Source organism: Stenella coeruleoalba (genome assembly GCF_951394435.1).
Source record: "Stenella coeruleoalba genome assembly, chromosome: 4".
Taxonomy (NCBI): Eukaryota; Metazoa; Chordata; class Mammalia; order Artiodactyla; family Delphinidae; genus Stenella; species Stenella coeruleoalba.
The window spans coordinates 101,332,616-101,345,162 of record NC_137149.1 but is presented as its reverse complement, the minus strand read 5'-3'; the positions used below and the strand labels follow the sequence as shown (position 1 = coordinate 101,345,162).

Genomic DNA, 12,547 nt, shown 5'->3' with positions numbered 1-12,547 from the left:
CCCCTTTACTAGGTCCTTTCCTTGTTAGAATCTGTAAAGTAAGAATTATTATGACCATTTTAAAGAAGGGAGACTGAGGCTCAGTGAGGGTCTTTATAACTTGTCTAATATTACCTGATATTCTATTCATGGTAAAGTCAAGTTATCTGTATTTAAACTTAGTTTTGATTCCAAAGTCCATATTCTTTCCAGTGCCCCGATTTTGTCCACATAATAATATCTGGGTTGATTATGTTTAAACTGATTAATCATTAAAAATTTATTGATCAGAAGTAACCTGTATATATTAATTAGGATTCCCCTTTTGCTGGTGTGTTGTGATTCTAGGTAATGAGACTTTATTACAAGGATTCAAGGGACTACAGAGTCTTCAACTATATAGTTACTTTGCATCTCCAAATTTCCAAGACTGGAATTAGTACTCTCAAGAAAAAAATAATCTGATGTGGTCTCTTGTCATTACCCACGATGAAGTTCCTGGCCTGGCAAGGTTCACCAAACCACTTCAGACATGGTGGCTTCCTCCACATCCAAACTGTGCAATAACTTACCTTTAACTTGGGCACTCTTTTCTGAGGCCAGAGTAGAAGTTTCACAAGGCATATCTGGTGTAAATCATTGCAAATTTTTTGGAGGAAGTGTCTCTTAGGGCTGCTGTTCTTAGAAGGAGATTATGAGCAAAGCAGGAACTTGGAATTTTGTACCTCTTTCCCAGCACGTGAAGAAACAAACTGGATGTAAAGAAGTCATGAAAAGAAGCCAGTGAGGGCTTCCCTGGTGGCGCAGTGGTTGAGAATACACCTGCCAATGCAGGGAACACGGGTTCAAGCCCTGGTCCGGGAAGATTCCACATGCCACGGAGCAACTAAGCCCCTGCGCCACAACTACTGAGCCTGCCCTCTAAGGCCTGCGAGCCACAACTACTGAGCCCTCGTGCCACAACTACTGAAGCCCACGGGCCTAAAGCCCGTGCTTTGCAACAAGAGAAGCCACCACAGTGAGAAGCCCGTGCACGCAAAAAAGAGTAGCCCCTGCTCACAGCAACTAGAGAAAGCCCGTGCACAGCAACGAAGACCCAACGCAGCCAAAAAATAAATAAATAAAAAACAAAGAGCCTCTCCTGTGGGTTGACACAATTTTTTTTTTTTTGAGTATCTGCTTTACGTGAATCATGGTGAGAATATTAAGAATCATTTTAGAAACTGGAAAAATTCTTAACCCAGAGAGATCATTACTTTGCATTGCTGTGTTTCCACATACAGTAAATTCAACACAAACATGGCTTAGGGAGTATCTTAACCACTCTGGAAATGTAGAAGTATTTCTTATAATCCAGAATATTTAATTAATCAGAACTTCAATTCCCCAAGCATTCTGAGTAATCAGTATTTTCCTTTGTGAGTTTCAGATGAAGAATCATTTGCATGATGACGTATCTGGGTTGTTCAATACACTTTCTTCTGAATCTTTCTTTAGCATGATGTGAGGTATACTTGGGAAATGTGCATTTAAACAGTAACAGCAGTGATTGTAGTGAATTCCAAGTGGGGATTTCATGCTCTAATTTCCATGAATTGAGGGGTAATATTTTTACGTTATTGTTTTCTATAATAAAACCTAAACCCAGCTGCACATGTCTGGCAATTTAAAAGTTTCAATAAACTAATGCTTGATAATAATACTGACCTATTTCTCCTAAGGATTAAATAAGTAGAGGTTTTATCTTACAACTACTTTTTAAAATAGTGTGTTATCATGTCGAACCAATGCTATGGGTATAATAGAACTTTGCTGTTAAGTCAATTGAGTAAAACATGTACAGAGTTTTTTCTCTTGGCCAACACTCTCCTTTATAGGGCAAAGCAGATCAGAACAGTTGACCAGGGTGTTATATCTGCATAGGCCCCACATTGCTCTTGTCTTTTTTGTAAAATCGAATATATCTTTTTTTTTAACATCTTTATTGGAGTATAATTGCTTTACAATGGTGTGTTAGTTTCTGCTTTACAACAAAATGAATCAGTTATATATATACATATGTTCCCATATCTCTTCCTTCTTGCGTCTCCCTCCCTCACACCCTCCCTATCCCACCCCTCCAGGCGATCACAAAGCACTGAGCTGATCTCCCTGTGCTATGTGGCTGCTTCCCACTAGCTATCTACCTTACGTTTGGTAGTGTATATATGTCCATGCCTCTCTCTCGCTTTGTCACAGCTTGCCCTTCCCCCTCCCCATATCCTCAAGTCCATTCTCTAGTAGGTCTGTGTCTTTGTTCCTGTCTTACCCCTAGGTTCTTCATGACATTTTTTTCCTCTTAAATTCCATATATATGTGTTAGCATACGGTATTTGTCTCTCTCTTTCTGACTTACTTCACTCTGTATGACAGACTCTAGGTCTATCCACCTCATTACAAATAGCTCAATTTCATTTCTTTTTATGGCTGAGTGATATTCCATTGTATATATGTGCCACATCTTCTTTATCCATTCATCGGATGATGGACACTTAGGTTGTTTCCATCTCCGAGCTATTGTAAATAGAGTTGCAATGAACATTTTGGTATATGACTCTTTTTGAATTATGGTTTTCTTAGGGTATATGCCCAGTAGTGGGATTGCTGGGTCATATGGTAGTTCTATTTGTAGCTTTTTAAGGACCCTCCATACTGTTCTCCACAGTGGCTGTATCAATTTACATTCCCACCAACAGTGCAAGAGGGTTCCCTTTTCTCCACACCCTCTCCAGCATTTATTGTTTCTAGATTTTTTGATGATGGCCATTCTGACTGGTGTGAGATGATATCTCATTGCAGTTTTGATTTGCATTTCTCTAATGGTTAGTGATGTTGAGCATTCTTTCATGTGTTTGTTGGCAGTCTGTGTATCTTCTTTGGAGAAATGTCTATTTAGGTCTTCTGCCCATTTTTGGATTGGGTTGTTTGTTTTTTTGATATTGAGCTGCATGAGCTGCTTGTATATTTTGGAGACTAATCCTTGTCAGTTGCAAATATTTTCTCTCATTCTGAGGGTTGTCTTTTCGTCTTGTTTATGGTTCCTTTGCTGTGCAAAAGCTTTGAAGTTTCATTAGGTCCCATTTGTTTATTTTTGTTTTTATTTCCATTTCTCTAGGAGATGGGTCAAAAAGGATCTTGCTGCGATTTATGTCATAGAGTGTCCTGCCTGTGTTTTCCTCTAAGAGTTTGATAGTTTCTGGCCTTACATTTAGGTTTTTAATCCATTTTGAGCTTATTTTTGTGTGTGGTGTTAGGGAGTGATCTAATTTCATACTTTTACATGTACCTGTCCAGTTTTCCCAGCACCATTTATTGAAGAGGCTGTCCTTTCTTCACTGTACCTTCCTGCCTCCTTTATCAAAGATAAGGTGACCATATGTGCGTGGGTTTATCTCTGGGCTTTCTATCCTGTTCCATTGATCTATATTTCTGTTTTTGTGCCAGTACCATACTGTCTTGATTACTGTAGCTTTGTAGTATAGTCTGAAGTCAGAGAGCCTGATTCCTCCAGCTCCATTTTTCATTCTCAAGATTGCTTTGGCTATTCAGGGTCTTTTGTGTTTCCATACAAATTGTGAAATTTTTTGTTCTAGTTCTGTGAAAAATGCCCGTGGTAGTTTGATAGGGATTGCATTGAATCTGTAGATTGCTTTGGGTAGTAGAGTCATTTTCACAATGTTGATTCTTCCAATCCAAGAACATGGTATATCTCTCCATCTATTTGTATCATCTTTAATTTCTTTCACCAGTGTCTTATAATTTTCTTCATACAGGTCTTTTGTCTCCTTAGGTAGGTTTATTCCTAGATATTTTATTCTTTTTGTTGCAATGGTAAATGGGAGTGTTTTCTTGATTTCACTTTCAGATTTTTCATCATTAGTGTATAGGAATGCTAGAGATTTCTGTGCATTAATTTTGTATCCTGCTACTTTACCAAATTCATTGATTAGCTCTAGCGGTTTTCTGGTAGCATCTTTAGGATTCTCTATGTATAGTATCATGTCATCTGCAAACAGTGACAGCTTTACTTCTTCTTTTCAGATTTGGATTCCTTTAATTTCCTTTTCTTGTCTGATTGTTGTGGCTAAAACTTCCAAACCTATGTTGAATAAGAGTGGTGAGAGTGGGCAACCTTGTCTTGTTCCTGATCTTAGTGGAAATGCTTTCAGTTTTTCACCATTGAGGATGATGTTGGCTGTGGGTTTGTCATATATGGCCTTTATTATGTTGAGGAAAGTTCCCTCTATGCCTACTTTCTGCAGGGTTTTTATCATAAATGGGTGTTGAATTTTGTCGAAAACTTTCTCTGCATCTGTTGAGATGATCATATGGTTTTTCTCCTTCAGTTTGTTAATATGGTGTATCACGTTGATTGATTTGCGTATATTGAAGAATCCTTGCATTCCTGGAATAAACCCCACTTGACCATGGTGTATGATCCGTTTAATGTCCAGTTGGATTCTGTTTGCTAGTATTTTGTTGAGTATTTTTGAATCTATGTTCATCAGTGATATTGGCTTGTAGTTTTCTTTCTTTGTGACATCCCTGTCTGGTTTTGGTATCAGGGTGATGGTGGCCTCGTAGAATGAGTTGGGGAGTGTTCCTCCCTCTGCTATATTTTGGAAGAGTTTGAGAAGGATAGGTGATATCTCTTCTCTAAATCTTTGATATAATTCGCCTGTGAAGCCATCTGGTCCTAGGCTTTTGTTTGTTGGAAGATTTTAAATCACAGTTTCAATTTCAGTGCTTTTGATTGGTCTGTTCATATTTTCTATTTCTTCCTGATTCAGTCTTGGCAGGTTATGCATTTCTAAGAATTTGTCCATTTCTTCCAGGTTGTCCATTTTATTGGCATAGAGTTGCTTGTAGTAATCTCTCATGATCTTTTGTATTTCTGCAGTGTCAGTTGTTACTTCTCCTTTTTCATTTCTAATTCTATTGATTTGCGTCTTCTCCCTTTTTTTCTTGATGAGTCTGGCTAATGGTTTATCAATTTTGTTTATCTTCTCAAAGAACCAGCTTTTAGTTTTATTGATCTTTGCTATTGTTTCCTTCATTTCTTTTTCATTTATTTCTGATCTGATTTTTATGATTTCTTTCCTTCTGCTAACTTTGGGGTTTTTTTGTTCTTCTTTCTCTAACTGCTTTAGGTGCAAGGTTAGGTTGTTTATTCGAGATGTTTCCTGTTTCTTAAGGTAGGATTGTATTGCTATAAACTTCCCTCTTAGAACTGCTTTTGCTGCATCCCATAGATTTTGGGTCGTTGTGTCTCCATTGTCATATGTGTCTAGGTATTTTTTATGGCTGAGTAATATTCCATTGTATGTATATGCCATATTCTGTTTATCCACTCATCTGCTGATTGTCTTTGATTAATTTTTAAAATGGAAAATTACTTAATAAATACAGCCCAATAAAAAATACTTTCAACATGGGATTCAAAAGGGAAAATATTAAGATTATGAGATATAAACTCTGTATAGCAACCACTGGATCTCCAATGACTAGTATATTTTATGGCACATAGTAGATACTCAACAGATATTTATTGCATGAGTGAATGAATAAACCACTGTAATATGTTAAAAACTGACTTAAACATAGAATAAATGCTCTCTATTGCACAAGCCCAAGTAAAAGACAGAGCGCAAGGGAGCTCAATAGCATCTACCGAGGTCAATCATAAGGGCACAAAGCAGAACGGAGAAGGGTGGATCTGGAGGGGCGAACTGAGAAAGCCAACATATGCATCAAGAGTCACTCAAGTCGTAAGTGGGCAAGTGGCTGCATCTCTTATTCAGGGCTGTGTAAGCATGAGTGTGCTTCCCCTCATTAAACCTCTTATATTCTGGCTATTAATGTAAGGAGTTAAAAATAGCATATAAAAACTAATTATTTTGATTAATATACAGTTACATTTTTGGAAACTGGGGAAATTTAAGACCCACAGAGTGACAGTAATGTGAAACTTTAGAAAAATTGAAACTTACCACACAATGTACATCATATGCCCTAGATCTGATTGCAAAGAAGCAAAATGAAATTAATAGAAATTTTGCCAGTTTAAGGACTCTGGGAAAAGATCTTGTGCTGAAAGAACTCACTACACTTTTGCAAACATAAATCAACTTTAAGACATAATTTTCCTCGAATGGTTAAAGAATGAATGTCCTTGTTAACCTATTTTATGGACATAATCAGAACACTTTCACCACCCAAAGCACTGTTCCGTTATTCTGCAGATTGTAATGAATTTGCTCTGCTTTAGAATTGCCTTATGTCCCATATGCTATAATTTTTTAAGCTGGGAGTAATTTCATGATGCTTTTATTTAGCTAGCTTAAGATTTAAACATAAATGCTTATAAATAATTTTTTGACAATACTTTTGTGATTTATGGACTTGCCAGGAAATAGATGTAGTCTATATACAGAGCAGTTTGACATATTTTATTGAGAGAGAGAAAATTAAGAGGTTGGGAGAAAGAAACATACGTGAGTAAAAAACATGTAAATCATATATGGGAAATGGCTAAAGAAATGGATGTAATTTAACTTAAATAAGGGGTGTTTGAAGACCAATTAATATGGAATTAGTATGCTGACTAGATCTTTCTCTTTACTAAGGGCACAGGATAATGAACTTAAAAAATATAAGTTAAGGATATGATTACTGGATTCAAATAGACTTGGGTAAGAGTCCCATCTCCAAACACTTGCTAGCAGATTATAACTTTGGCAGATTCCTTAATTATCTGACCTTCAGTTTTCCCATATGAAAATACAGATAATAACAATAATTACCTTATCACATTGTGGGGAGAATTGAATGGGCTCAAATCTGCCCCCTGATGCACAGCAAACATCCAATAAACGTAAGCTACTTTTATTGTTCAAAGTCAAGGACAAGTTAAATATTGGAGAGGATCATCAAAGGAGTAAGTCCTTCCCTTGAGAGCAGTTGAGGATATGAGAGGGTCATCTCTGTCTGCAAGCAACATTCTTCTCCAGGTGATCCATTTATGTATTTTTCTAGTCCACAATCCTAGAAGTAAGCTATAAATAAGGAGCAACTGTTGTAAAAATACTTTTTATACTCTTTCAGTGTTGGCTTGTTATCTCTGGGAAGGAAAATTTTGCTACTGAAATTTCATGTTTGTCACTCTGAAAGTGGGTTGGAATCAGCCTGGCTGCTGATGGGACTATACCGACGTTTCCAGTTGGGAGTCAGTGTCTGAGGCATATGGTGCTCTTCATGCCCTGCTCTTATCTCTCGGGCAAGCCTCACTATTTCAGTGAGACCAGCCATATCTGCCAGTATTTTCTCCAAAGACAAGGATGTCTACTTTGCCTGGGCATATGGCAGGTGGAAGGGCCGGGGGATTGACACTCCAGGAGTAGCCCTCACCGAAGACTGTTGGAGTTGGTGGATGAGTTCTTGAACTTCTTTACTCCTTGGGTGAGAAAATATTCATTTACACTCTTCTCCCATGGGAACCATCCCAGTCACTCACATGGGACTGGCTTGATAATTCACCTTTATTGGCTGCCTTATCTTCCTTGGCTCCTTTCCCCTACTCCCCCTCCAGTGTTTGGGGTCACCTCTCAAGTAAATGGCTTGCATTAAAAATTCTTGTTTCAGAGTCTGCTTTGAGGGGAGCCAAACTGAGGCAGGGTATCAGTGACTTTCTTTTGTAATTTATTTATTTTCCAGCTTAATTGACATATAATTGACACACAACTGTGTAAGTTTAAGGTGAAAAATGTATTGATTTGATAACATATATATTGCATCTTTCATGTTTTCATCACAATACAGATCATAAGAGATTTGATGCAAATGGGAAAGGATGGGATTTATGGGGGAACTGGAAAGAATGTCCATTCATTTTAATTACAAACATGTTATTTAATACAGGCATACCTTGGAGATATGGCAGGTTTGGTTCCAGACCACCGCAATAAAGTGAATACAGCAGTAAAGCAAGTCACACGAATTTTTTGTATTCCCAGTACATATATAAAAGTTATGTTACATTGTACTGTAGTGTATTAAGTGTGCAACAGCATTATGTCTAAAAAAATAATATACAGACCTTAATTAGAAAATACCTTATTGCTAAAAATGCCAACCATATTCTGAGCCCTCAGTGAGTCCTAATCTTTTTGCTGGTGGAGGCTCTTGCCTCGATGCTGACGGCTGCTCACTGATGAGGGTGGTGGCTGCTGAAGCTTGGGGTGGCCGTGACAGCTTCATAAAATAAGACACCAGTGAAGTTTGCTGCACTGATTGACACTTCCTTCCACAGACAATTTCTCTGCAGCATGTAATGCTGTTTGACAGCATTTTACCCACAGTAGAACTTCTTTAAAAATTAGAGTCAATCCTTTCAAACCCTGCTGCTGCTTTATCAACTAAGTTTATGTAATACTGTAAATCCTTTGTTGGCATGTCAATAATTTTCACAGCATCTTCACCAGGAGTAGATTTTAGCTCAAGAAACTACTTTCTTTGCTCATCCTCATTCATTAAAATTTTATCGTGAGATTGCAGCAATTCAGCCACATCTTCAGGCTCCACTTCTAATTCTAGTTCTCTTGCTATTTCTGCCACGTCTGCAGTTACTTCCTCCACTGAAGTCTTGAACCCCTTAAAGTCATCAATGAGGGTTGGAATCAACTTCTAAACTCTTGTTAATGTTGGTATATTGACCTCTTCGCAGGAATCACAAATGTTGTTAATGGCATCCAGAATGATGAATCCCTATCAGAAGGTTTTCAGTTGACTTTGTCCAGATCCATCAGAGGAATCACTATGGCAGCTATAGCCTTATGAAATTTACTACTTAAATAATAAGACTTGAAGTTGAAATTACTTGTTGATCCATGGGATGCAGAGTGGATTTTTATTTGTTAATAGACATGGAAACAGCATTAATCTGTTGTAACACCTCCATCAGAGCTGTTGGGTGATCAGGTGCATTGTCATTGAGCAGTAGTATTTTGAAAGGAATTTTTTCTGAGCAGTAGATCTCAACAGTGGGCTTAAAATATTCAGTAAATCATGTTGTCAACAGATGTGCTGTCATCCAGGCTTTGTTATTCCATTTATAGAGTACAGGCAGAGTAGATTTAGCATAAATCTTTTTTTTTCTTTAGCATAATTCTTAAGGGCAGTAAAGTTTTCAGAATGGTAAATGAACATGGGCTTCTACTTAAAGACACCAGCTGCATTAGCCCCTAATAAGAGAGTCAGCCTGTCCTTTGAAGCCAGGCATTGACTTCTCCTCTTTAGCTATGAAAGTCCTAGATGGCATCTTATTCCGATAGAATGTTTTATCTACATCGAAAATCTGTTGTTTAGTGTAGCCACCCTCATTTATGATCTTAGCTAGGTCTCCTTGATAACTTGCTGCAGCTTCTACATCAGCACCTGCTGTTTCACTTCGCACTTCTATCTTACGGAGACAGCTTCTTCCCTTAAACCTCATGAACCAACCTCTGCTAGCTTCAAACCTTTCCTCTGCAGCTTCCTCACCTCTCTCAGCCTTCACAGAATTGAAGAGAGTTAGGGCTTTGCTCTGGATCAGGCTTTGGCTTAAAGAAATGTTCATGGCACCCCAAAACAATTACAGTAGTAACATCAAAGTCACTGATCACAGATCATCATAACAAATATAATAATAATGAAAAAGTTTGAAATATTTAGAGAATTACCAAAATGTGATACAGAGACACAAAGTGAGCAAATGCTGTTTAAAAAAAATGGCACTGATAGACTTGCTTGATGCATAGTTGCCACAAACATTCAATTTGTTAAAACACGGCATCTGTGAAACAATAAAGCAAAGGGCAATAAAATGAGGCATACCTTTACTAGGTGCCGGACACTGGGCTAAACACTGGTGGCATAAGACATGGGTCCTGCCCTGGAGAGACTCACATTCTATTAGGAAACACAGACATAGCAATCCTTCATTAAAATCCAAGGTGACCCATGACTTATTTAAGCAAACTGAGTGCAAAGTGCTTATGGGAGTACAGATGGGAAAGAAGCCCAGAAGGCTGGTGGAGGTATACTTCAAATTCTGTGATATTTCTACTAAAGGATGAGTAGGACTTTGGTAGAATAAGGTTGAGAAGAGCCTTCTAAGCAGGAAAAACATCTTGCATAGAGCTTGAAGATGCGTGAAGTGTTTGGCTGGACAGTTGGAGAAAAGTTTATTGTGGGGTAGAAAAGTGGCAGGAGATAAGGCTGAGAGAGTGGAAGAGCCTGAACATGTAAGTTGTAGAACAGATGATAGCATGGGGAAGGACTTGATGCATCAGAAAAAGCAAGTGCCATCATGCCTTGTTCCAACACTGCCTTTTCTGTATGTCTCCAGGGCAAGGAGAAAAGGGAGAGAAGAAGAAAATTCACAAGAGAGGCTGTGTATTTTCAGCTACCATTCATGAATGATGATCATTTGCGAGGCCCTTCCCAAACCTTATCCCATTTTATCCTCTTGAGAAGCCTTTGAGATAAGACTATTACGACCTTTCACTGGTGAGGACATTGAGGATCAGAAGAGGTCTAGAGAATTTTAAAGTTCAGAGTTCATGATTGCCTGATTCCAAAGCCATTAACCACTGCATTATACTACTTCTCTTTTCGAAGAAGCAAATGTGGGGTGGACAGAAGTTGCTGTGATTGTTATTGTCTGGATTGGTGCAACAGCTAGTTGGAGGCCACTGAAAGGAGAGCCCCAGTTGCTGACTTCTGCTTATCTGGGGCAACAAGGAAACCAGAAGGAGTAGCCATCATTGTTGAAAGTCATTTGTTTTTATTATTTACTTTGGTGAAGTCTCCAAGAAGTATTTTGGATTTGGAGTATTTGTTTGTTCAATAAATTCATTCTTAGCAATTGCTAAAATCATCCAACGGAGGAAGAAAGAATAAAAAATTAACTTAAGTCACAACAATGGCAATGCCAGTGCTATAGAGCAAGTGAGTTTTGGCCTGTGGTTAATCATTTCCTCTAAGAGCCCTCATACAGTACCACCCTTAATTCTACAGCACTTCAAAGTTTATCTTTTCTTTTGTAAAAACCTTAAATAAACAAAATCATAGCTTTTCTGCTATGTTCCCAGCACTTTTGAACTATTTGATTTCTTTTGAAGTTTAATGGTTGTCTTCAGAATCTAGTTACTTGAATGAAAATGTTTGCCATTAAATTGTCAGTTAACAACAGCTCAGGAGAAAGTTGACCTAATTGGCATGACTTTTAAGTTTTTTTCTATTAGCACCATTCTTAAATCGAGATAGACAAAAAGATAAAATAGACCATATCTTTTCATAAATAATGAAAAAACAGACATTTAAATGCTTTTGAAAATGCTAAGCACCATGCATTCTCATGCTACACTATAGTAGAACAGGGAAGGAGTACAGAGACAATCTAGGAAATGGGATGCTCCCTTTTAAGCATGTGATCAAAGCATTAATGAAAAAGCTCTGCAAATTCCACAATAATTGATTCTCAATCTTCTTCTAGACTAGTAAATAGTCTTATAACAACAATCTACTATAGTCAGTGCAACTTAAAAAAGTTTTTTTTAACATTAAAAAAATTTTTTTAAACATTCCATTTCTATAATGTATTTTAAAATACCCACATCATCAGGGGCCCTAAAATCTACACTCCAGAGTTATAAGAACATCATGGAATGTGGGGGCTGGACGTTTTGAGCAGTAATTGTTTCAGGTAGCAATCTTATAGTCAGCTTTAAGTCATTTTCCCATCAGCCACTTGAAACCCTTTAGAACTAGGACAGTGTTCACTCTATATCACAGACTCCCAGTGGTCTTTGAGAAACAACCTGGAAGTTAACTTGCTGCTTGTGATGATGGGTGATTCCTCTTTAGGCTGAAGAGGAAAAAATCTGATGCATTCATCTAAAAACTTTATTTGCTATGGGAATTGCTTTGGCTAATGCAACTTTTAAGATCTGTTGGTTCACTCAAAGGTCAGGGAACATTTATATAAGGAATCTTCAATAGCATTCTTTCAGCTTGGCAAGCCGTTAATGCCCTGATGCCAGTTTTTCCCTCTTTTGAGTATTAAATTTGCGTACGCCTTCATTTGAATTCCCACCAAATAGTGAAATTGTTTTCAAAATATGCAGATAACTTCGTGTAAAGCTAGAGCCTTTTCTTCTACTTTTATGTCCTTATGTCCTGACCCTCCTGAATAAGTCCGCAATAAGGGTCCCTCTGCCCAGTGTCGTTATAGGCAATAGAATGAGACTGAGTTTGGTCAGAAGCAAAGGAAAGCTTTATTCTTTGGTAAGAGACTGGAGAGGTGTGAGCTTGCGCTGCACATTGCCCTCCCGCTGCTCTAGCCTACAAGCCATGGGCAGGGCTGCTTTATGTGGATCTCATCAGCGGGGAGGGGCGAGAGTGGAGTTCTCGCGCGAGCGAGGAGTTCTCGCGCGAGCGAGGCAGGCACAGCTGTGCTGCTCAGGTTCCATATTGCAGTGCCGGGTGCAGC

The 12,547-nt window shown here is 38.2% G+C and overlaps 1 protein-coding gene across 5 annotated transcripts in view; it reads left to right on the top strand.

Annotated features, from left to right (window-relative positions):
* The window catches only part of COX18 (cytochrome c oxidase assembly factor COX18), an 85,656-nt gene extending 84,080 nt beyond the window's left edge, over nucleotides 1-1,576 (top strand). For all 5 annotated transcript variants that reach the window (XR_013828273.1, XR_013828274.1, XR_013828275.1 and 2 more), the window contains one exon: nucleotides 328-1,576. The gene's annotated coding sequence lies outside the window, so the exon portion shown is untranslated. The remainder of the gene's footprint in view (nucleotides 1-327) is intronic.
* Nucleotides 1,577-12,547: the final 10,971 nt, after the last annotated feature.